The following is a 5139-nucleotide window of genomic DNA, read 5'->3' on the forward strand; positions in this document are numbered from 1 at the left end:
TATTGATGAAAGAATTTGCAGTAGGCATTTGCTGATTCTCGTGTTTTTTCTCTGGTACAGGGGGCAGACCTTTCTGTAAAAAAATGGTTTCCCATAAAAATATGCTCGAATATGATAAAAAGCTGGTTTCAGTTTGTTCATTTATAAATTTTATTTCATTTCGTGTTTTTAGTATTCCAACAGTTATTCAACCAATTACAGGATACTTAAAACTATACATAGATCAATAATCGCAGTGATTAGAACGGTCAGAACGGCTATCAAAGTGAGGAATTACGAAGATTCTATGCGCGTTGGTTGATTTCCATATTTCCATATTAGTTATTTTCATTCCTAATTATGATTTCTCATTTTAAGCACACTTCAACCAATTCCCTTTTTTTGTAGAAGTGATCCTAATTACATGGGTTGGACAATAACTCAATAAATTTGATTTCGAACATTATTGATCAATGCCTGTTTTGAATTTTCGCGCCTTCGGTATCTGTCAGTAAGCAAGATAACAGTTAAGGACAGCTGACACCATACTCCATAGTATAGGATACGCCGAACGAAATTCAAGGCTAACGAATTAATTAAATATCAAATAATAACGTATTTAAGAAACGGTTTTGTATAATGACATATGTAACTGGACAATGTGAGTTTCTCATAAAAAATACACGCAAGAAAATAACATTGAAATTATAATTTACGGTTCATTGCATTTAGAGCCCGGCACCATACCACACTCTCCTCTATAGAAAGATTATTGGAAGCGGATTTTTATATAAGCGACATGGTTGAATTAGGAATCCTAATACCCTATTCGCCTCTCTAAGAAAGTAATTAATATATGTTTAAAATTGCAAAGCATTATCTAAGTTCAAAAAAAGATCTAAAATAAAATTTACTTTCTTAAGAACGAACCCATCCATTTCATAATTAAAATCAATAATATTATTTTTACGAGTAAAGGATTAGGCATAAAGCGCGAGAATGGACAGTTATCACGTTACAGAGGGTTAAACTTCGAACCATTTAAAAAAAAACCTAGGCCAATATTTTAAAAACAAAAGATCAAAGAAAGAAAATTTTCCTACAAAGGTTATTTCGTTCTGAGAGAAAATGCTAAGGAAGTCAAGACCTTAAGGCATAAGTCATTCAGAGTTAGCTTCTTATTTTCTGTTGTTATTCAGCCAACAAAGATTAGATGTGAGCCGGAAATCAATATTAACCAAAGGAAGGCAAGCTGTTGTTAATAACTAGCCAATAAAGGACCGTAGTCAACAAGACTTAGTCAATATCCAGCCAACGAAGACAAGATATGAGCAGGCTGTTCACAATATTCATCCAATGAAGGCAAGATATCAATAGGATATAGTCAACATTTAGCCAATGAAGGCAAGATATGAGAAGTTTTTTCTCAATACATATGGAATAGTTGTTTTGGGTTAGTTTGTTTGGGTTGCGTTCGTTATTTTGATTTTAGAGTGTGAGGGTGGAAGTCTATGAGGGTAGTAAGGTTGTGAAGAGTGCATTAGGCAGTTAAGAATTAATTTTCATTGTAGTGGTCGGATTTGTCGAAATAGAGAAAGTGAGGTTAAATTGGCAAGGGAGCAAGGTAGTGTTGTATTTAGAAGTTCGGGCCTTCATGTTGGACAAGGGTGGTTCTCGTAGTGCTGTGGGGTGTTAGGGGAGAGAAAAGGATGTCTGTAGGGACTGTGAAGAGTGAAATAGTGCAAAGAAAGGGAAATTTTGGGGCGCTAAGCGACAACTTTTTTTTTATTTCCCAAATTATATTCACACGAAACGCCACATCGAGTTGAAAAATTTATGTTGAGCTTTGTGTGAAAACAAGTTGGGAAATAGAAAAAGTGGTGGTAAGGTAGGATTATGATCACGTGACCCACTCGTCACATGGCCTTAAGAAACATCTGTTGGCTGCAGTACGCACTTTTTTGGATGGATAGGTTACAGTTACCGACTGAAGAGCGGCAGGTGGTTAGCGAGAGTACTGGCAGTGCTGATAGTGAATTAGACAAGGAAAAAATTTCCAGGAGGACACGACGGCCAGCTGTAGGTCCCGGTGTCGAGTGGACTGTCAAGAGGAGGGAAGAATCGGAGCGAAGGAAGCGACAACGCAAGGGAGAGAGCGTCCAGTGCAAGTGAGGGGTATGATCTCTTGAAGAGTAAAAGGAACTGAAAAGATTGTCCGGAGAAAAGCTCGCTAGAGGGTCCCTTTAAAAAAGCGTACGGACACATAATTCACCCCCCCTGCCCCAAAAATGGAGAAGCAAACGGAAAAGAAAGTTCTCGAGGTGCTCATAGACGAGGTCAGAGGATTAAAGGAGGACGTAAGGGGGACTATGGAGCAGATGGAAAGTATAAGGGAGGGCCTGGAGGTACGAGATGAGAGATGGGAAAAAGAGGTAAAAGAGATGACAGAGAAAGTGAAAGGATTGAAGAGGGAGGTGGTGTCGGTAAGGAATAAAAAAGAAGTTAACTTGAAGCAGATAAAAGAAGAGATTAGGGTGTGGGAGAAAAGGAAAGAAAAAGGTTTGAGAAGGTAGAGGGCAGGTTTGAAATAGAAGTAGGCGACAGGGTGAACGGCGAGAGATAAGGCATATAAGGCAGAAAGAAGAAATAATATAGTAATAGGATAATTGAAGCTAATGAGCGGGGAAGGAAGGGAAACGGTGGAAGCGCTGTTACAGAGCATAGTGTGGGTTAGATGCAAGGTAGGGAAAGTTAGGATGGAGGGAAGAAAGGAGAATGAAGTGACGTTGGTGGAATTGGAGAGCTGGAAAGAAAAATTGGGGTTAATGCGTGACAAAAATAGGATAAAGGACAAGAATGTTTTCATCGATCAAGACTTGACGAGGAATGAAAGGGGTGTGCAGGGAATGCTAAATGACAGGGCTAGGAAGGAGAGGAGTGAAGGCAGAGTGTTTAAGGTAGGGTATCGGAAAACAAAAATAGATGAGAAAATGTGGGTATGGGACGAGGAGAAGGAGCTGTTGAAGAAAGTGCACTGTAATTTGTTTCGTGAAAGTAGATAGGCGGGAGTAAAGCAGGGTGGAGAAGTATTCAAAGTGCAGTATTGGAATGTAGCAGGGGTAATGAAGAAAAATGAGGATTTCTGGAGGTATATTCAGATATTTGATGTGATTGGATTAATAGAGGCGTGGGTAGATAGAAATGAATGGGATGGAGTAGAGTCATAGTTGCGAAGAGGGTATAGGTGGAGGCTACATGAGGCGATCAAAAAGAAAGGAAGGGCTAGTGAGGTCAGTAAACATAGGAGGGGTAACGTTTAAGTTTTTGACCGTGTGCAATAAGGATGGGATAAAAAGGGTTAATTGAAAGGGTGGAAGACTTATTACGAGAGAGAGATAAGGGTATGACGGTACTGGGGGAGGCGGGGGCTTCAATGCGATAATTGGGGTAGGCTGTACCGGGAAGGGAATATTTTCAAAAGAAAATTAAAGGATAAGCTAATAAACAAAGAGGGGCAGATTCTAAGACACTGAATGGAGGACAGAGGGTGGTTGGAATCGGATCATCAGCCATTAAATTTGTGGATTAAGAGGAGGGTAGTGGAAGGCGTGGTGAGGAAGAAGGGTTGTTAAGGGAGAGGATGTTATGGACGAGAGAGGCGATAGAGAAATGTCGAGAGCAGTTGGGCAACGTAAGCCTTGAGGGAGAGCCGGTGGACGAGATATGGGAGAATCTAAAAGAGAAAGTGAAAGGGTGTGTGCAAAAAAAGGTATTTAGGAAGAAGAAGAAAGGAATGGTAAGGCCGTAGTAGAATCGGGAATGTAAAATAATGAAGAGAAAGGTGAAAGAGAATTACAGGAAGTGGAAGGAAAAAACTACGAAACGGGAGGAGTATGTAGAAGTGATGAAGGAGTTTGGGGTGATGTGTAAGAAGAAAGAGCAGGAAAAAGAAAAAAATCTGGAAGAGGAGTTCAGAAGTGTTAAGACAAAAGGTGATGTGTGGAAGATAATTAATAGGTTTAGGAATCGTAGGGTGGGGATAAGTCAGAAGATAGGGAGTGACAAATGGAGGAAATTTTTTAAAGATTTATTTCAGGGGTCAGATACAGGGAAGAGAGATGATGGGATTAGAAGAACGAGGGAGGCAGATGACAGGAAGAACCAGTTTAGGGATTATAACTGGGAGTCGAGCGTGTAAATATGAGGAGAAAGTTTTGGAAGAGGGGGCAAGAAAGCTGGTTAGGGAATGTTGTAGGGAGAAGGAGAGCAGACGTATGGTTGCGACGATGGAGGTGAAAAGGTGTTTTAGAATGAATGGAATGCAGATGGATAAAGTAAAAAGGATGCACGAGGAAGGAAGAAAAGTATATGAGTTGGTTCAAAAGAATTGTGGAGAAAGATAAGGTAGAAGGACAGGAGAGAATCAGAGTTCAGATGGAAAGGAGTGGGATAAGCATGGAGATATTTTTTCAAGAGGGGGGGGGGCAAAAGGACTGTATCATGGGTGAAGGGGGTATTAGGTAAGATGGAGAAGAAGAGAAGGAAAGAGGAAGAGGAATGGAGAAGTAAAGGTTGTAAATAGGAGAGGAAGTAGGTATAAGAAAACTTTGAATATTGAAAATTGTAGATAAGTATTAGGTGTTAGCTGCGGAGTCAGAGGCTGGCGATGCGAGGCTTAGCGAGAAAAAAGCGACATACGTTTGAGGCGAGTTGAGGCGAAACGAGGAAGCCTAGGCTATAGAAGCGAGCGGATTAGATATAAGGTGTGGATGGATGTTAATTCTTAAGAGTAGTTGTAAGCAAATTCTGTAAAAAATGGAAGTGCAAGCAAGCCAATTTTTCAAGGCAAGCAAGCCGAAAAATAAACGTTTATCTATTTTCATTTGGTTCGCTTGGGCTTGTTCGTTTGGGATTGCTTGTTTTGTTGGTTCGTTCGGGGTGGTGTAGTTAGGTCATTAGCCTGAGTTTGTTTGCTCGCTCGAGAAGCGAGGAGTGCGCATGCATCTGCGAACTTCTTTCCGTTACGATAACTTATATTTCTGTTACCATTTAGGGAACTTCCATAAAGAATGTCACGATTTTAGGGGAGGGGAAAAGTAGCCGAATTGTGACAGTCTGTGACAATTTCACAGTTTCACATTGTCAAAATATGACAATAGA

The 5139-nt window shown here is 40.3% G+C and overlaps 1 protein-coding gene across 1 annotated transcript in view; it reads right to left on the reverse strand.

Moving 5' to 3' along the window:
* Positions 1-19: 19 nt before the first annotated feature.
* LOC117173722 overlaps positions 20-5139 on the reverse strand; it is a 16175-nt gene continuing 11055 nt past the window's right edge. Inside the window, exon 17 of the mRNA XM_033362363.1 lies at positions 20-73. The gene's annotated coding sequence lies outside the window, so the exon portion shown is untranslated. The remainder of the gene's footprint in view (positions 74-5139) is intronic.

The sequence above is a fragment of the Belonocnema kinseyi genome, chromosome 5 (assembly GCF_010883055.1).
Source record: "Belonocnema kinseyi isolate 2016_QV_RU_SX_M_011 chromosome 5, B_treatae_v1, whole genome shotgun sequence".
Lineage (NCBI taxonomy): Eukaryota > Metazoa > Arthropoda > Insecta > Hymenoptera > Cynipidae > Belonocnema > Belonocnema kinseyi.